General features: G+C 36.2%; 1 pseudogene; it reads right to left on the bottom strand.

Annotated features, from left to right (window-relative positions):
- Positions 1-151: 151 nt before the first annotated feature.
- Positions 152-20,575, bottom strand: LOC112983535 (dolichyl-diphosphooligosaccharide--protein glycosyltransferase subunit 1-like; annotated as a pseudogene).
- Positions 20,576-21,672: the final 1,097 nt, after the last annotated feature.

The raw sequence follows: 21,672 nt of genomic DNA, 5'->3' as shown, positions 1-21,672 counted from the left end.
CTCAACACTGACTAATAGTGTTTTCCCTGGAAGAAATAATCATGGCTACATTTTACATATCAGTGTTAGCACACTAGCCAAAGGAACTGTGTTCATTCATTTTCTTAGCCAGTAGGAGTTAAAACATTGCACAGAGGATGCTGAGATAGGTTCACACGCCCAAAGATTTATTTGTGGGTTTCGTAGTTTGTGCATCAAAAAAATGGACAAAGAACTTCATTTTTAGGGTGTATTGATCACTGAGGCTGTAGAAATATTTGTAAACTGGCAGGTTATAGCTGGTGATGTAATTGGTTTTCTATGCCCCAAAAGCTGGAAGCAAGACCAGACCTCCATCTCCAGAGTCATCCAGGACAGGGAGGTGTCTGTAGAGCTGTTTCCAGTTTCATCTCAATAATACATGGCAGAATGGTTTTCAATGACTTGGCAGAAGAGAGCTTCCTGTTTGGCTGTGTCTGGGAGTTGAGTCCAGAGAAGGGCCCTTTCATCACCTCTGTCGTGTGCTTTAGATCAAACATCTCTTTGACTACATTGTTTTCTCTGCAGAACACCTCAGCGACCTGGGTCCTACTGGTGATGGTCAGGAACTGGCTGTTAATCTCCTAGTGTACTTTGCCCTGAAAGTCCTGGCTGTATGAAGGGGTATCCTCATTGAGGCCATATTCAATGGCTTCTGCATGGGAAAGATTATCCAGCTTGGAGTAATTCTCTTTGTTCCTAAAGGCCAGCTTGGACTGTGTTGTTTAGATTTTGTAGTAGAAGTAGTGCTTTCCCTCAAAGATCAAAAACTGTTCCTTGCTTTGGGTAATGTGAATGTGGTGGGGCTGCAGGACATGTGAGAAAACCAGTTTGACAGATATGGGTCTTGGTTTTTGGTGGCGAAGGAGATGGGAGCTTTAGAGTAAAGCATTTTCCACCTTAAGTTTAGTGTCTCTCAATTTCAAGGTGTTCCCCTTCTCTTCTTCACCCTTCACTTGTACCCTTACCTTGCCAGGCTTACCTGGGGGGTGCTCTGGCTGGGCTGCAGTGCCAGCAAGGAGGAGAGGGCAGCAGCCCCGGAGCAGGGTTGGTCAGACTCAGCTTGGCTAAGACCTTGGCCAGGCACATGCTGGGATCTGTTGTGCACTTTGCCTCCTCGGTGAGCAGCCAGGCTGAGGAGCAGGCAACACGTGAGACTCAGAAGAGTGTTTTAACCACTAGGTTATAATGTCCACTTCCAACTTTTTCTGTTGAAACTGTGCTATTAAACAGGGTGAAATAAAATACCAAAATCCTCAGCTCTGCCATGATGACAGCAGTCCAAAGCATGTTCAGCAGCAGAATTTAAAGCTCCTAGGTAACATTCCTGGCAAACATATAGATGTTGATAACTTCATCAAGAAACAGGTGAAGATTTTGCAGATTTTAAATTCTACCTAAACTGTAATTTAGCTATATATGCATATTTATAGTCTACTCCCTATAGCCTCTCAATATTAAATGAGGCTTTGAAGATGTAAATTTTGGACCAAAGCACGTTAAAGTCATACTAATAGGATTTAAATATCTGATCCCTGGGACTGTGGATATGTGAAATAAAGGTGAACACCTTTTCCTGTCCACACACATGTACTCCCCAGTCCACACAATTTTCACAGGCAACAGTGTTTTACAGTACTTTAAACAACGCTTTGATGGATTTTAATTATTTTTGGCCACTTTATGCAATATTAAAATATCAGATAAGTGAAAAAGAAGATACTTGAAGGTCATTTATTCAGTTTGCTTCCTTTAAAGCAAAACAGCTCGAGTCTTAAGGGAAAATATAAAATATGATAGGCAGTCTGTAAGAAAAAAGATAAAATTGTTGGTAACACCTCAGCAAATGTCATTAGCTAAATCCAGATTCCAGTTTTAAAGTAAATACTTGCTGAAGTGTTAGACTGAATTAAACAAATTTTGATATTGTTATTTTTAGAAACTCATTTTGTCCAAGTGAGAAATAACTCTTGACCTTCTTCCTCTCCCTATTCTCCATTTTTAAATTAATTAATGTATTTATTAAAATTCCTAAGAACTCTTCTGCTGGATGAATTTCAGGGCTGCTAACCTGCTGTGTAGAAGTAGCAAGATATCCCCTAAAGTAAGCTCTTTATCTTGTGGATGTCGGGTTTGATGCACCCACCGCAGTTCCATCAGTGTCCCAACTGCTGTCAGTGTCCAAGGCTGTGATGGAAAGCAGCAATGTCGTGGCTTCACTGGGCATGTTCAGGTCACGGTTCTCTGGGCAAGATTCTCCAAAGGGGACATAGACTGGGACACCTTCCCCTTTGATTAGTACCAGGTGGGTGTCTCCTGGCCCATCAGCAATGATTTCCCCTTCCAACTGTTCAGGTTTAGCCACAGTAGCCACAGTAGTATATACTTTTCCTTAGGAAACCATGAGAACTGTCATCTGAATAAATGGGAATTATTCACATAGCTCTATACACATTTCGAAGAGAATAAACTCCTCCATTAACTATTCACTGGTATTTAATTTTCATTTACAAAAGGCAAAAAATAGTATTAAAATCATACTGCACATGGCACATTGCTCACAAGCAACTCCATTCTTATCTGATTCTTATATTACTTTTCTGAAAGGTTAGTTGTGACATTTGTTAAAGTATTCTGTGTGCTTAAACAAGTGTGGCTTCAACAAAAAAAAAAAGAAGTAAATCAAAATGGACATTTTGTCTACAAAATCGAGTTATTCATTGCATCTTTTTTTGTATTTTCATAAAGAACTGCACTTAAGCAGCATGCAGGTTTTTGCAAAGTTTGACTAAAATATGGAAATCTAAAGTTAAGACTGACAAAAGACATTTCACTTTTTCACTAGTGTGTCTGCACATTGCACCAGGTCATGCAAAACGCCACACGCTAATCTGTATTCCAGGCAGTGCATGACCGTTTAGGAAAGCAAAACCGGAGACACATTCAGAGCTCCTGCTGTTCACAGAATAGCTCTGTTTATATAGTTCTTTATCAGTTGAAGGGAAGGTTCTGACAATGCTAGATGAAGCAAATGAAAGGGATTATTTATTTCTTGAAGATAAGTAGGTTTGTTCTTTGTTTCTGTGTATTGGACTAGTTTAGCTTTTTTGTACTCTGTGAAGTAGGGGAAGAATGATATGCAGTGGTTGATAGCTCTCCAGTTCTTCATTACACAGGCATGCAGTTTTAAACTATTCCCATTAGGATTTGACTTAATGTATGCATACAGCTCCCCATAGGATCTTGAGCATTAAACATGATTCAGCTGTTATCTGCCTGTCTGCTTCCAGCTCTTTGACACATCCTACAGAAACATAATTTCCCAAGAGTAACAATGTCCAATTTAAGTTCACTAAATGGCACCATCAAAGCATTGCAAGCCACAGAGTATGGGCCAGGTATGTTAATTTTGTTTTAAAGGCAATCCTAATACTGAGCAGAAATGTATAAAACCAGTGCACAAAGTTTCTGATTATGAGACTAAAACCATTTTCACTTTCTTCAAATTCCTCAAATTGGCAAAAATAGGTAGTATGATTTCCCAGAAGTTTATCTAGTTCATCCTTCTGTCCTAGGCCTATTTAGAGAATAGATATATTCAAGAAGGTAATGATATAATGTAAATGGCACTAGGTTGCATATCATATGGAGAGGGTCAGTGTGTATTAAGGAGTCATAGGCTAAGACACCATGAGCAGGAAACTAACAGGAAATTAATGCTTTTTAAATTAATGTAAAATTCTGCATTAAATACAGCTTTGTGTTTCGCTCCTGCAAAATGTTGGTCATGGAATAGAAGAGGAGACTGCTTAATGAAGGCCACGTAGCACAAAAGAGTCGAAAGAGGCTTTGAGTCTTTTTCTTCTGAGTCTGGACATTTTTCTCATCTAGATATTATTTAGAAGCCACTATCTCACCAGCACATTTGACTTTGCTCATAACCAGCTTGCATTTTCATTGCTTTGAATTGCTTTGTATGCTGTACTAAACTCTTCAGGTAGGCAGAGTTCAATAGATTGTTTACACCCTGAAATATATGACTTTTTGTGTGGAAATCCTTGGGATGTGTGAGACACACTTATAAGGTTTGTCCATGACTTTATAGCAGTGTGACCAGTGCTGTAATAGGAAGAAAATATTCTGACCTTGTATCCCATTGGTATCCAGCAAGAATATCTCTCCTGTGCTCAAACATTACAGAATGTTATTCTCTCTCAGCTGACCAAAACTTCTGTGTTTGAAAGCAGAATGTCACCCTATCCTGCTTTTGTAAGAGTGCTATTTTGCTTATGAATTTTTTTATTATCTTGGAGCGATACTTTACAATCAGTCCACACAGTACAAGCTATTTCCTGAATACATGTCCAAAGACAAGTTTTTAACCACACTCACTGGGAGACGCATCAGGCCTTTAGTTAGCAATTGAAGTATTCCAGATTTCAAATATGATTTGCTAAAGAGGGGATTTTTTTTGTAAGTAACAAAGCAAAAATGTTGCTAATCTGGAATATTATAGAAATTCAGAAATATAAAATAGATGCCAAAGCTACTTAGTATTTATATGGGCCCATGACACAATTTTACCAAGGTCTGCTATTTCTAACCAAGGTCATTCAGGTGAACCTTGAGGGGCCAAAAAATTATAAAAAACACAGGACCTCCACTCACATGCTTTCTTAAAATTATTCATAGACAGGAGTCCAGCACTGGAATACCATGGAATGACCCATTAAATTACTCCATTTTATTTTTGCTTTTGGTTTAATAGGATGGCAAGGACTAATAAGTAATAAACAAACAAACAAACTGAGTAGATTTTCACTTCAGACTAAGGCATCCAATTTTAGATGTCCATATGAAGATGATTACATACGCACCAGGTGTCCAACCTCCCATTTTACCTAATGGAAATCTAGTCAATACTGTTAACATAATCTAAAGAGTCCAGGCAGTTGGCTGAAAAAATCTTTATGTTCGGTTGATTAAATTGATCTCCATTTGCTATATTTTGAGAGTAAATATTTTATTCATATATTGACACGTAAATTTAGATGTCTTTAGTTTTGAACTGAATTCTATCCATGGACAGACATACATGAACTGAAAGAGAAGGTCATATGTGGCTACAAAATAGAAAGAAAGAATAGACAGTAGAAAGGATAATCTTTTTGTTAAAGGAAGGATAACTACAGAGTAATGCAAAGAGAAACAAACTAAGGGTAAATAAAGAAGATAGATAGAAAAATGGCAGTCGTGGTAAACAAAGTGCAGCAGAAATGGGAATGGCAAAATCAATACTCTATTTTAAGAGGCTAACTGAGACCAGGCTTCAGGTAAAATTCAGTGGCTACCCACACTCTCCAGTGTGTGCACAGAGCCAGATTTAGAGGGAAATGGATAGCTCATCTCAGGGAAGAAAGAACCTTCAAATATACCTTGCCCTTGAAAATGCCCTTTGACTGTACACTTATCTCAGACCTACATACCTCAGGAGGTTTTTTTTCACGTGACTCTAAAATTAGAAAAAAAAATCAATGAGAATTTTGAGAATTGCTCTCTGATATACACATTTGGTGAAATGGAGTATTTTCATTATGGGAGGCTGTTTGTGAAGGCGGTGTTTAGGGGGACTTCATATTCCTCGCATTTAGTAAAACTAGTTTCCCCACCTGCTTAGGCTGGTCCAAATGAGAAGATTAATTTGGTAAGAACAGAAGCTATGTTATTTTCATTATGTGAATTCAATAGCAAGTAAAATTAACAGAAAAAAATAAAGACATGCTAAATTCTTTCTCCTATTATGACATAGGAGCTGATATGGAGTAGGAGATGATTTGGAGATCTAGCATGGCCCAGCATGCTCCCTGTACATTTGTACACTTGCATGAGCAAATGTATGAACATTTAATCAGCTTTCAGCAGTTCTTCACATTTATATTTACTCTTCAACTGTTTATCGTATTGACATTTTACTGCATCTGGAATTTACTGCATCAGCCCCTCACTACCTCTCTGCAATTCATCCGATTCACACTGACAAGTTGATGATTGCTGTACACTGATGCTTATTTCAGCAAGATTTTCTAGTGAGGCTGAAGAAGGATAGCAAAAGTTTAAGATTTCCCCAGGTCTCTCTCTGATACTGCTTTTTGTGTTGGTAAACTTATCATATGACATTATGAAGGTTGTGTCTGTAAAACTCCAGCACTTAGTAACCATAAACTTCATCAGTTTTGTAGCTGGTCTCTGCATGAGTACAGATTGGACTTCTGCTTTAGAGCTATATGACTGCAGATACTACTTTCTTCTACTCAGTCAGCAGAAAAAAATCTCTAATTATGCTGTGGGCTCAGTCAACAGAGTCAGCAAAACAACACTCATTATGTATTACAAAAAATCCAGCAGTGAACAGCTCATGGAAATTCTTCATGGAGTTACAGAAAATAGGTTCTCTATTAGCAGGAAAAAAAGTTCTGACTTGCTGTCACCTTGATAAGTTCTTGAACTCCTTTTGTTTTCTTTCCTCAGCAGATTGGCACTACCATTTCATACATTCTCATTGCTATTGTTTTGGCAAAGTTCCTATGTTACAGACATTGCACAGAACTGTTACTTGAAATTATGAAAATTCATTAACTCATACTCCATAAAAATGTTAGCTTGGGGAGAAAAAAAATTATATATATATATATATATATGTAAGTTATGGTTAGTTTGCACTGTAATAAAATACAGCCCATGTTTTCCTACATTTTTCTTTCTCTGTTCCACAGGTTCAAGAGGGCGAAGGAGCAGAACAACATATGCATAACCCTGTTTAATCATTAAGTCTACTGTCTTTACCTCTCCCTCTGACTTCCAATCATTTCAGTAAATTTTGTGCTAGTTAGCTGAAAAATCTCACAAAACCAAGACAAGTCTTGAACTATAAATCTGTACTGTTTTCATGGTCTCTTGAACAATATGTGGATTTTGCATATTTTCCTCTTTTTATCCATTTTTCTGCTGTTTCAGCTGATGGCCATTTACACTTAACATCTATTTTTCTTCTGCCTATGTTTCCAGTGTACTTATTTCTCACTCCACTGTCTTCTGTGCTCAGACTGAAAAGTGAAGGTTGACATAGCCATCTTCCTCCAGTGTTCTCTGCCACACTTTTTTTTTTTTTAAATTTGTATTTCAGGGGGACATCCTTGCAGGGAGATAGCTTGCTGATTGTCCTGCACTTGCTCTTGTAATCTCTGCTGCTCTGTTTTGTAGTTCTCAATTACAGCAGAGATGATAGCAGTCAGAGAAAAGGGGAAAAAAAGCCAACAAAAAATATAGTGAGGTAGATTAGATTTACAGTGAAGGGCATATTAAGTTGGATATTTGATCAATTTGCACACTACACTTATAAAAAGAAACCTCTAATATTAGCACTGCCCAGAATGATATTAAATCTAAATTATGTAAAAATCAGATATATTTTGAAGACTAGAATTAAAAACACCCCCTCAAAAAAAAAAAGAAAGAAAAAAGAAAACAACACAAAACCAACACAAAAGCCCCCAGTCCAAGCAACTTGCTCTCAAAAATCCTTAAACTTTAGAGAATAATTTTTAACTTTAGAAGTTTTTTTTTGTTTTGTATATTTTTTCCTGTAACCAGTGGTATGCTTTTTATTGTCATTAACCTAACAAGGCTCTGGACTCAGTTGTAACTGTACTATTTCCCTTTTCTGAACATAAATATTATACCATAGACAAGAATTCTGTAGTGAATTTTTAAATCTTCCTCAAGGGAGATTATTTATATTTTTTCAAATTATTAGCATGCTTAAAGGTCTAGTTAGAAATGTATAGTTTTTGCCCCTTATTTCTATTTTCTTCTAAATGCTCTTCTAGAATATTTTTGGAAATATACAACCATATTTTTACTCACCCTGTCTCTGAAGAATATTACAGAATCACAGAATGGTTGGGGTTACAAGGGACCATTAGAGATCATCCAGTCCGATCCCCTGCTCCAGCAGGGTCACCTAGACCAGGTTGCCCTGGACCATGTCCAGTTTGATTTTGAATATCTCCAAGGATGGAGATTCCATAAACACTCTTGGAAACCTGTTCCAGTGCTCAGCCACCTTCACAGTAAAAAAAAAAAAAAAAAAAAAAAAAAATCCTTATTAGAAAGTTTTCTTTATAATTCCATTATAATTAATTAATTTCCTTATAATTTTATTATAATAAATTAATCATAATTAATTAAATAAATGCTGATCTTTAATTTTGTACAGAACTATGAAATTTCTTGCAGATATGCTTGGCCATGTATGTCTGGTTAAACCATTTGAGTTCCATACTGAAAGAAAATCAAGATAAAATATCAGATATCTGAAGCCCAGAAAGTCTTGTATAATTTCTTTGTCTTCAGCTATGTTGCTTCTGATCCACACAAATAATAATAGCAAAATCAAGTTCTGTGTGCACCCCCTTTCATATTCCTTAGAATATAGCCTTTCGTTTTGAAAAAGATAAAGTGCATCTATAATCTTGAATAGTACTTTTATATAGTTTCCTAACATTAATATTTCTCTTAAAATTTTAAATTATGGTGAACCTTAGCTGAGCAATATTGCTGTGGACCGTAAACTGCCAGTGTTATGACACTATCATTATTAGAGGCTTCTATAAACTATAAACAACAAACTTATAAAGTAATCTACTTTAACCTTGAATGACAGGCTTCATGAAAAATGCATCAAAAATAAGTTTCAACTGTAATGTAAATAAGAATTTTTAAAACACTTTCTTTTGAATAAACACCTCACTCAACAGACCTTGTTGCCTTAACACAAATATGTGATAGAGATGAAAGAGTCATAATAGATATGTACTAAAAATAGCTTTTTGTATGTGTCAGTGGACATCTACAGGCAGACTCAGACCCAAGGCACTGCTGTTTCTGGTCAGTTTTCACATACTTAAGTTACCCTTGCACCTGAAAGCATAGCTACTGTTTCTTACAACAGGCAAAAAAAAAAAAAAGAAAAAAAAAAAAGAAAGAAAGAAAAAAAAAGAAAAAAAAAGAAAAAGAAAAAGAAAAAGAAAAAGAAAGATTCTTTTATAATATTATTAATTAGAAAGTCATACAGTGACATGCTGATAAGCAATTTGTCTTCTTCTGTTAACCTAAAGTCATATAACACCAGATATATTTACAAAATTGTGGTCATATCACATGAAAAGTCTTCATTCTCAATTGCTTTCTCTTTCTTTTTTTTAGTGAAGAAACAGTACAGTCTTGGGAGGCAGGGAAAAGGGGGAAGAACAGGGAAGAATGATCTGAGAAGAGATAGAAAGGTATCCGTCTGTTACAACTGGGTAGGTTTAGGTAACATTTTGAACTGGACAAGAATGTCTGATCTCACACAGATAATCTACTTCCATGATTTCCAGTCTGAGAAAGTCCCCAAACTATAAGATACTTGTGCGTACAGAGGCACTTTAATGACATACAAAGGCCCATTACAATTACTCAAAATTAGGCACATGCTGATGTGCTTGCTCAGATAACAGGTGCATTGATTGAATTTGTACTACATTGGCTCTTCGTACTACATTTAAGTGGAATTGTAGTGCATTTTTTCCATAGAAACTTTGCCTTAACATCAGTAGACAATGCATGGCATTTGTTTCTTGGACAACCATTTGGTTTTAAGTTTCTCTCCATTGCTCAGTATATGGGCAGACAACCTGTTCTTTGAGCACCATTCTGACTTTTCGGATTTTTTGCATATAGAGAAGGCTCAGTCTAGGTTACTCAGGGAAATTTAATTACCATATTTCCTGACTATGAATGCCCGACATCAGAATTTTTAAAACGTTCAAGAGATGTCTTGCCAGTATTTGCCCCATGAGAGTACAGAGTGAATTGCTATAAATATTATTACTGGAAAAAAAAAATAACAAGAAAAGAGAGCAGTTGACCCCATTTCATTGTTGTTTGTTGATTTTCCTTAACAAAAGATGTGTTTATTAAAACTGCCTTTAATCAGAAGGGTCTGAATTCATGTAGGTAAAAAGAATTACTTCATGTAAAAAATAAAAAAGTGGCAGATATCTTTTCTGAATAATTCAGAACATTATGTTATAATTACAGATGAATGAACTGAAGTCAATTTGTAGACTAAATATAAATACTTTCTTGAGTATTCAGTTATAAATATGAGTAAATGTGATACTCTCAACTAGTAATAATGAATTAATAATCATTACCTTCTGAACAATCTTTGTCCATCTCTAATTTTATTAATGCTGAAGAAGATAACTTATTTTACAGAGAATATCACAATTAAGGCCTCCATAAAAATCTTTAAAATTCTTTTAAATTGGAACTGGAATGGAAAATTAGTATTCTACCAAAGAACACATAGTCTGTGCTGATCTATTTGTTTAGATCAGTTATTGTAGATTATTACCTTGTTTGCATTCCTCCCTATTGCACATATACTATTTTTCTATCAAAGATGATATTTCCTTTAAATAAATAAGGAGTCATGTTTCCATGAAAATGTTCCTTTCAGATTCAGCAAGGATTTCCAAAAGACAGAAAAATGAGAGAGACCATGAAAAATGGAAATAATGACACCTACCTGAAACTGCATCTTTGGTAGTCTATCCTCCTATCTTTTTACTTTTATATAGAGTATGAGTCTCTCTCTCTCTCTCTTTTTTTTTTTTTTTTTTACTTTTTGATTAAAAGTTTTGAAAGGTTTATTCATTTTTATTTCCAGAATAGCAACAACAAAAATTCAAGAGCTCAATGATTTTATTGTTGACGGTTGTTTTCTAGCCTCTCCTCTTTTTTTTTTTTTTTTTTTTTTTTTAAATTTACTTCAAGGGGCTCACATTCAGATTTTATTTTCACATAGTTTCTTCACATCAGTTTGCACCTAGGAGGCTTTGTTAATTTGTCTAGTAAGTGTCGAATCAGTGGGTACCTAAGCCATATGGTATATGCTCCCAGAAGGAATGAGTGGCAGAAGCTATTAAGCAGAAAAAACTGTCAGAAATGGGATTGCTAATACTGCTGTGCACGAATGTGAATGTGCCAACATGTAGGTCTGGTTATGAGTACAAAGAATTATTCATTATAGTTATTATTTAAGAGTTAAATTAGTTTCAGCTATATTGTTCTACTGTGACTCTGCACGCTACACCAAAGCCTTCCAGAATGAATCTTGCAGTGAAAGGAACCTAGATAAAAGGTAAAAATCCATTTAAACTTTTCTTGTAAAAGGAGCATCTAACATGATTCTTCTATAAAACACAGCATTACCAAATGGACAGTTAAAAGTCTAGAAGAATAACATGGAAAGATAGACATTCAGGTGGATTAAGCTTTAAGATGGTGGTCTCAGAAAGACCAAAAATAAGAGAGAAATCTATAACAATCTAGTGTTAAGGAATTTGCGTTTCTTTTCTTTGATACATGCTACATATGTGATTCTGTATGTATGTCACTTCATAATACAATATATAGGTATATAATGGTAAACTACACAAGTGGAATTTCAAACTATAAATAAGTGCTTTTATTTTCAAACTGTTCAAATAAATGTGCTATCAGATACAAACCACACATTTGCAATAAGCCATTTGTTCTAACTGCAGAAAACGACTAGAAAACTCTCAGATGAAAATGACATTGATCAGCAAATAAAAGCTTTCCAATGTGATGGCTACTTTTACAAGGGAAACAGGACTGTTCTTCAGCAAAGATCCAGGAGCCAGAGACATTATCTGGGATGAAAAAGAGCACAGGGCTGCTCCAAAGCACACTGAAGTTCAAAAAAGTTTTTCACTTATTTTCAGTGAGCTACAAATCAAGCTGTAGATGCTGAACTAAGGGGACACCTGGACAGCTAAATTCATTAGCATGTATGGCACTTTCCCCGTTCTTTTTTGGCATCTCTCCATTCTTTTGCAGTATAAAAGAATATTGCTAGACCCCTCCATTGTCATCTAACCCACACAATAGCTGAATTTACCACCTACAAAGGAAGGAAGAGTGAATACTCAGCAAATACTCATCAGCCAGGCACAGAGAGGTCCTCTGTGCTGCAGAAGTTAGCAGTCATCGTGTCTCCAAATGGAATGTGAAGGTCAAATTTATGGTTAGGACCCCCTGCTCTCCTTTCACTTCATAGCATAAGAGACAAAGCTGCTTTTCAGTGTAAACTCAGAGATGCAAAAACAATCTGTTCTAAGACACCACAAAATTTTTCTGTCACAGAAGAGAACATTATCTGGTAAAAAGGGGAAGATAATTAAGTCAGATTACCAAAGATTCAAGTCGTCTGTCTCTTACCTCCCACCTAATTAAACACAGCTGCCTTGGATCTTCTTGATGCCCCAATGCAGCAATAAAAAGCGCTTCCTAGGGCTGGCCTGACTGGCTGGCCATCTCATTTCAGACTATATTATTAATGAATTTGGTTTTGTTTTCTGCAGTCTGCTAGCTTTCACATAACTTGTAGGTGCTTAATTATCTTTTCAACTTTTACCCCTTATTTAAATTTGGTTGCATGTGTCTCAAGGATTGAAAAGTTGCCAGTGGGGACTGAAAGCCTAAATTGCTTCTCTCTAAACCTCTTAAAATAATGGGTGCTTAGAATACTGCAGCTTGTGAAAATGTGACAAATCATGGCCATTATATGTACATTAAAAATTGTCTTTATTTGATTTTTCTGTTTTATATTATTATTATTACCTTGTCTATTCATTTTATTTAACTGAAAATAATTTTTGGCACACTGCATTAGCTCCATTTAGAGTCCTTGTTTCAGACATTCATGACCTAACATATGGGCTTCCCCTCACAAAGAGGGGAAGGAACTAATCTCCGTATGTCTCCCCTACTTGGTATTAAGCCTCATTTTCTAAGAGACCCATTCTGTTGAATGAAGAGATGGTTGATTCTGAACTATGCTCTCACTATGGTTGACAATTTTTTTCTGACTTGTTTTATGACACAATGGCTTGAAGAAGTTCAGCTCTCTTCTTCTTGTGAAGCTTTTGCTCATCATACAGGATTCATTTTTAATTGAGTTCCGTGGGCCAGAATATACGTCAAAACAAAACAAAACTCGCTTTCTTCCACGATAGGATTTCCAGGAAAGTAGCTGATAGGTTTGCACAGTAATAATAGAAAAAATACAAACATCTTTCTCTCAGAAAATGTATGTCTGTATTTTTTGTTCAGTTGCTTATGCAGTGACTACCAGTAAGGAAATCCTACTCCCTATAGTGCCACATTTTCAGTTTTCTTTCATTTTTTTCCTTACATTCAGTAGACCTTTCTCATCTCAGCTATTGTGACCCTGTTCTGTTCCACATTTTTCATTCTGCCACTCTCAGATCTCACTGCTCAAGGAATTTTTTTCCCCTCCTTTTTTTTCTATTTTACCTCCTAAAATAATCAGGAATTGAATAGCTTATGATTTTATAGATGTGCCTTCTGTGGCCTGCAAACTTGACACTGAATCAGAATAGTAGGGTGTAGAAGGGAGATTAAATTCTTCTGTGAGACTTTCTACAGACTTCCACAGTCATACTAACATCTCTTTGTACTCATTTTGCATCTGGAGAGTTTGCTTTTATGAATAGGCCTTTTTAGAAATAAATAATAATAAAAAAGTACTGCAGAACCTCAGAGAGCAAATAGGACATAACGCATTATGTGGGTTGGATATGGTTTCATGTTTGGAATAACTAACTTATAGGATTTCCAACGAATTATTTTCATGAACTCAAAATATGAACCTTTGTTCAGAATCTAACTGATAAATTCTGTCTGACTGATTGCTGTGTATACCTTATTCATTGAAAGGTTGCATTTGGACTTCATTATTCTCCCCCAACAGCAGCAGAATAAATTTGCTAACTGATTTGCAAGGCAAGGATGTAGGAGTTACTTCCTTGTAATAAATAAATAAATAAATAAATAAATGAAGTTGGCCCAAATAAGTACATTATGTATGATCTCTAAAATCTAATTAAATGCTGGAAAGTTGTATTTACAAATTAAACTGAACACTGATGTAAACCAACACGAACATATTGTAGTTTTCAGGAGTCACTCAGCTATTATTTTTGGTAATAGATAGATAGACATTATTTAATTAAATTAATCAGTTATTTATTAATACTTCAATCTATTGCAATAAGAAATGCTACTTTCTAACAAAACTGCTCCATCGGCAGTATGGAAGAAGCATCAGCTGAAATTCTCAACTTCATGAATCATCTATCATCCATTCTTCCCCTTGATTCAAAAAGTTATTTAGAGAAAGTTGAAAGAAGCTGTGACTGCAGCCTTTTTCCCACTTGTGTCCCCAGAAAACTACTTAGCAAGCATGGAGGAAATCATGGAATGATTTCTTTTTCTGGGAGGTAACTGCAGAGTAAGGGTATGACAGCTGCACTACTATAGCTTTTCACAGTTGTCAATTAAGAGGAAACAGATCATCAAAACTTGAATGCTTCATTTTATAATGATCTTCCATATTGTCTTACTTTAAAAAGGCAAGTGCCTCTTGACAAAGCTAAAAAAAAGGTGGTGGTGGGGAGAAGCTTCCAGTGCCAGCAGCTGACACCACGCAAAAATTTTTTCCAATGCAAGTTGAAAATGGTGAGGCTTAGTCTCAATTTTTCTGTTCTCAATGTTAATGTAAACAATAATGAACACAATAATGAGATAGCACAAAAGATTAGTTTTGAATCAGTTCTATGATGCCACTTTCTGTGTGTTCACAGTATGTTTCTGGATTGACCCCTTCAAACAAGAGAAGGTAAAGGAGACAGAATTGTTCAGGAATGATCTTGAGATGCAATTAATCTTATGACCACCATCGTAGTCTGGCAGAACTCTCCTTACTCTGGGCAGATTGTCACTAACCTCTTAATCTGAATGGATCATCACTGGGAACAAGGCTTTGGCATCACCATAGCATCTGTACACTACATAAGTACCTTTGTAATGGGCGCTGTTGCAGTTCCTGACAGACCGTACCAACTTAATCCATGAGTTGTTTTTCTCCCTTGGCTCATGTCCAAAAAGGCATTATTCACTGAATTGTGACAAAAACAGCAGATTAAATTAGACAACATGAACCTAGGAGGAACCAGCTACACGTAAACCCTGCTAATGTTCATGAAAGTTGTGATTCTCAGAGACTGTTTGCAGAAGTAGTTGTGGTGGTTGATATTCCAGATGTATATAGACTAGCAAGGGATGAACAAACAAAGAGGGATATGCTCTGAGGAATCTGTGCTATCTCACTTAGAGCCAGCCCACCCTTAAGTGCCTCACTCATCATGACTGCTGTTCTCAACTCTCATAAGATATTGATGTTCTGTACATAGCTGTAAGATACTCTTATAGCTGCTTATTCAAGGTTAGCACAGCTGAAATAAGCAAATAGTCATAGTAGATTTAAGGGGCCTTTAGGACCAAACAAGTTGAGTCCCGCCTGGGCATCCGACCTATGAGTCCGACCTTTGCCTGCAGCAGCCTCCCATTGGTGACCCCTCCACGCGGGGCTCCCCGTGCAGCTTGGAGCATAAGTCCTTTATTAAATCTATCCTGTTTAACCCCTCATGAACTTTGAGTGTCTGTCTTGGCTGGTATACAAACCTCTCTTGACCATCTTGTGGTCACAGCAACTTTACTGTAACAGAAGTCCTTCAGAGCAGAAATCCAAAAGGAAAACAAACAGAAGAACCTGTATATATACAAAAAAAGACAAATTCTAAAACAATGCACACACAAAATTATAGCAAATGATTTCTACTATGCCTCTCATTTTCCATATTTGTCTCATCTATCTGCTACATCTTATCAGTTAGTTTGCAAGATTTTTTAAAGTAGGTTCTTTGTACAATGCTTAATATGGTTTCTAGTCCATCTGACATCCCCAAACACTATGCGAGGCAAAACATGATGATAAATAACAAACAACATAACACCTATTCTCTAGTGATTACAATAAAATTCCAGAGACTGTGCTTCTTTGATGTAATGTACATGTTTTAACCAACCTTTTTTAAATTATTTTTTCGTTTGTTAAGATCATTATATATATAAAAAGAAATCACCCTCTCCCCTTCCTTGGAGTAAAAAAAAATATAATAATAATAATAATAAAAAAGAGATATGCTCTTTCAGAGTAATATGACTGTTCCCAGAAGCACAGAAAACAGGGCCACTTAAAATTTAAGAGCTAAATTATGCTTTATATCTGTATGGTTCCACTGGTACATAGCAGGTAATACACATCTCAGACCTGAATGGCCCATTTTAAAGCTTTCTTAATAAAAATCCAGGCTCCTGGGAATGAAGTATATGCAATAGAGATGTTTCTCCCTTAGAATAAGCTGATTAGGAACCTGTGGAATAGGCAAGGTCATGGCTTCTACCACAACGGAAGCACATTGCAATCCCCAAGAGAGAGCTGAAAATTACACCACCGTTCAAGTGTCTCAGAGGAACACTAGGTAGGACTGCTTCTCCCTCAGCATCATAACTTTAAGCATGTCTTGAGACTGACATGATAATGCACTCCATAATTAGGCATAATTCTCCATAGTCTGTATTGAATCTTTTTCCTTCCTTATCCGTTTTTGAATGTTTCTGTACATTATTTATTTGCAAAATATTTCAGAAATACCTAAGTAATGCAAGTTAATTACACACCTTCAAAAAGATAAACAATGACCTAGAGAAATTGCCAAATATGTAAATTTAGGAAAACAGTAAAAAAAAATTAAAACTTAGATTTAACAAGTACTTCTCAAGGACTTATTAAATGTGTGCTTATTTTTTAGCTTGTATAGTTTCTTTGTTGGGATGGTCAGGACCTTAGTGTGGTAACGGTATTAAGGGCCAATATTGTTTACTAAGTTGTCATTTTTCACCATTTTTCCACCGCAATTTTCTTTGCTTCAGGTTTCTCACTGAAGAGAACAAGTTTCTATCAATTTAATTATAACAATGGAAAAAGAAAAAAAGACAACAAAGAGTTCTTGCTTAAATTTCATGTTTCATATTCTTCTCTTCTTCATTCAGCTTGAACATGCATCCCACAGCTTATGTAACACAGTAATAAAAAGACAGCATTTTATTCCTTACTCATCTTTAATATACAAGTACAACAACGACAAGTATTACAGTGCCAGAAACAGACTGAGCAACAGAGAGAACAATACAACTCTTACTCTGAGACCCGGTTGTATCTTTGAGTTTTTTAACATCCTTGAATCCACACACAGATTCACAGGTATTCATGGAACTGTGCAAAATGATCTGTAGATGGGTTGCTTTTTAGTAGAACACATCTATTTTAATTTAAAAAAATATTAAAGATCTTTTTTTCTGTCCTGTAGTGCATCTGAAAAGATTTGAAAGCATGGAGGAGTAGGTCTTTGATTGGCAACTATGGGATCTTTCCATTTTAAAAAGAATACCTGTTGTGTAAGGTGATTTATTAGACACACGCTTAATCCCTGAGCACCGCTGCTTGAATCCAGCTGGAAGGTTAGCAACTGTCAGGTATGCTCTACCTCACTAGATTTTATTAACCTTGACTTCCTGTTATTGAGTCTTCTGCCCTAATATTTTATGTGATTACATCTGAATATAGTGTTATCATTTCCTAATCTCCGGTAGGAGTCACTCATCATTTTGCAAAAATATTTTGGCAATACCTGTTTGTATTTAAGCAATTGCTTAAACTATTTTACAGACTCTCTTGTTTGTTTTTCTGTTTTGCTGGAATATGGCCTTGTTAAAAGTAGCATTCAGTTCTTTCAAACTCATGTCCGTGTGTACATGCATGTATAATATTAATACATGCTTGCCAATATTAAATGGAAAAAGGTTTCATAAATGTATGAAAATATCAGGTATAAAATATTTCTTCCAGAAATTCTTTGGTGTTTCCAGTTCAACAAAAGATCATTGGTTCTTCATCTCATGTGACAGGTGCTCCAGCACTTACCTTTAAGGCCCATACTTCCTTTGCTGAGTTATTGTCTAAAGTGGTATCCATCACATGAGAAGGTGACAAGACTTTATAAAAAATTATCTGTTTCATCAAAGTAGCCTATTAATTTGGGGCACGTTCATTGTAAGGTATGTAAATCAGCACAGAGCATAGGTGTTCTAGCAGAGAGTACTTGCTTTTCCTTCATATGCATATAAAGCCTCCTCGGATTTTGTAGCCAGATTTGAAGAAGGAATAGAACATTTGCCTCTAATATCCAGTGTTATTAAAACTTTTTTATGAATATTTACCTAAAAAATATTGTTACGAGTTGCAAGAGCACTTTTTAGTGAAAGCTCAAAAATATACATGCCATTAATAAGTCAATAACAAGCACTAAATTCACTAAAAAACAATAACAATATTTTGGTAATCCTGTGCAGTTGTTGCCTCTCATTTCTTCATACGATGCTCTTTCAGGGCTTGTGAATCTCTTTCTGAAATTTGTGCAGTAACAAATGGGACATGTAACTTCTTCCATCTGCTTCTGGCTCTGAAGTGAGGCCCTTCCCTCTGGATGAATGACTTTTTCTAATTGTTCATGAAGCAACTAGTATACTTGTGACATTAAAAAAAAAAAATCATAACTCTTTTTCAGGTGGAAAATCATTTTTTTCAACAAAATATATTCAAAGTGGAAAAATGATAAATAATTACCCGAGGGATGACTATACAATAAAAAGGCATCCTGGAAACAATAATTTTTTACTTCCTTTCTGACCTGTGTTACTTCTTTGAGTCTCAGTGTGAGACCCAACCTTAACTCTTTCTTGTTATCATGCATTAATATCTCAGTCTGACTAGTAGAAGTAGTTTGTGTCTCTGTATTTTTTAAACATATACATGAAAATCTTACAGTGGTTGCATCTTTTCATCTTTGGCAGTTTGCTTTGATAACTTATGTTAACAATCTTATTTGTGGCTTTTATCTTAGATATGAACTAGTCATCTGACACCAGTTTCCAATGTACAGTTTCCAGTGCATAACACAAAAGTTCATATCTTACATAGTCAAGTAACTAATTTTATACATACATAAGCAAATGCAAAATTAGTTACATGACCATCCTGAGTACTCCATTTCCTCCATTCACTGTAACTTTTCTCTGTGGGAATTAATCCACATATTAAGCATTTAAATTTCAATTCCAATCATTTTCATGCTTTAAGTAGCACAGTGAAAAGTTTTTTTATTTCCGGATATAATCAGAGAAAAATAGAGCTGGAGGGACCTTAAGTGGTCACGTAGTTCAGTTTTAAACCCCAGGGCAGGTTCATAGTATTTTTTATGTGTTCTTAAGCTCCCTTGCTAAAATTTGCACCCGTTATTTTTTGTGCTATCAATTCTAGAAGAGATTATCTTTGCAGCAGGCTTTTATTTGAAGATTATTATAATATAACTCCTCTTCTTTCTCACCACTGAGCAACCCATATTCTTTTCACTTCTCCATATTGGTGCCCAGACCTGTAAACATTTTCACTTTTTTCGTCTAAACTTTCTTGAAGGTCAATGCCTCGAAATGAACCCAGGACTGCAGGTGAGATCTTGTCTACTGAGCAGCATATTTTAAGAGTATGCTGCTAATTACATATCATTTATTTTTCTCTGTAAGAGAGATGTTACATAAGCCCTCATCCTTTTCTTCAGAAATACCGTTTAGCTCTTTGTTTCCTAAACTGTGTTTGTAAAGCTGAGTGTTCTTTCCTAAGTATAGAAGCTTGAGCTTCTCCATGTTAAACAGTATTCCATCTTAGGTTACTAATGTTACTTGTTTTCTGGTATGTTTTTATAATTATTTACAGAATCCCAGAATCCCAGAATCCTGGAATGGTTGAGGTTGGAAGGGACCTCTAGAGATCATCTAGTCCAACCCCCTCACTCGAGCAGGGTCACCTAGAGCACGTTGCCCAGTGCAGTGTCTGGTTGGCTTTTGAATCTCTCCAAGGATGGAGACTCCACAACTTGTTCCAGTGCTCATTCACCCTCACAGTAAAGAAGCTTCTCCTCATGTTCAGATGGAACTTCTTGTGTTTCAGTATGCGCCCATTGCCTCTCATCCTGTTGTTGCTGGGCACCACTGAGAAGAGTCTGGCCCCATCCTCTCTACACCCTCCCTTCACATACTTACACACACGGATAAGATCCCCCCTCAGGCTTCTCTTCTGAAGGCAGAAGAGTCCCAGTTCTCTCAGCCATTCCTCACAGAAGAGATGCTCCAGTCCCTTCATCATCTTAGTAGCCCTCCACTGGTCTTGCTCCAGTACCTCCATGTCTCTCTTGCATTGGGGACCCCAGAACTGGACATAGTACTCCAGATGTGGTATCACCAGGGCTGAGTAGAGGGGGAGGATCATCTCCCTCATTCTGCTGGCAATGTTCTTACTAATGCAATCCAGGATGCCATTGACGTTCTTTTCCCCAAGGGCACATAGCTGGATCCTGGTCAACTTGTTGTCCACCAGGACCCCCATGTCCTTCTCTGCAGAGCTGCTTTCCAGCAGGTCAGCCTCCAGCCTGTACTAGTGCATTATTAAGTTACTTATTCTTGCAATATTACAGAAACCAAAGTTAATCAGACTGTTCTATAATGTCCTGGCTTCTAATCTCTTGCTTTGTAAAAATAGACTGCTCTCTTGTGACCTGCCTCCATGACTTCTCATAGAGAGCTGGTAATGTTGCTGATGTTATTTTAGGCAGTATTCTCAGCACCCAAAGCTGAATTTCATCAGTCCTTGATGATCTGGAAAATATCTACATTTTCCCAGTATTTTTAAACTTATTCCTTTAGTGTAGCCTGAGTGTGTGGGGGGTTTTTTTGTTTTTTTTTTTGTTTAATAATAGTGTTACTCAGACAGTAAGACAAGTTTACTTTTGTTAGGAAACATTAAAGCCAAAAAATGCATTGAAAACTTTGGTCTTTGTTGTATCATCTTTAGTAACGTGTAGTTTTGATGAGCAGAAGAATTTATATATTCTTATTATGAAGACAGTTACAGAATTCTATGTTACCCATTTATTTGTCATTCTTAATTTTTCCCATGAGGACTCATCTAACAATTCTTTAGGTTCATCAAATCTGACTTTTTTGAAATCCATCATTTTTAGTCTGTCACTTTCCTTCCTTCCATTTCTAATGATTAGCACTTCTCTGCAAGTGGACATTCATGTTGACCCTCAACCAGATCTCTTTCAGGCTTTACGTTCTCAGACAGTTGCTCCCTCTTGTTTAGAAGCAAATACAGAAGAGTTCATGTTCATGCTTGTGTCAGAAAGCATTTCAAGATCTTGTTGGATTATTGCTTCTTATGAATTTATTTTCCAGCAGCAGAGAGATTTAGAGTTAGGCATTTACCATATAGGTATCTACACTGACCTAGCTGTGAAACTCTGATCATACTCAATGGCTATGCAGTTACATAGTTTGTAATGTAAGTCACTGAATCATAATGTCAATGTATCTTTGAAGATGACAGTGAAACACATTCCCTAGAAAGTCACTGGCCCACTTGGCTAATCTCTACTGACCTTAAGGGGAACCTACTGTGACTTGCTAACATTGAGAAATCTT

Source organism: Dromaius novaehollandiae, chromosome 2 (assembly GCF_036370855.1).
Source record: "Dromaius novaehollandiae isolate bDroNov1 chromosome 2, bDroNov1.hap1, whole genome shotgun sequence".
NCBI lineage: Eukaryota > Metazoa > Chordata > Aves > Casuariiformes > Dromaiidae > Dromaius > Dromaius novaehollandiae.
This window is presented reverse-complemented; position numbering and strand designations above follow the sequence as displayed.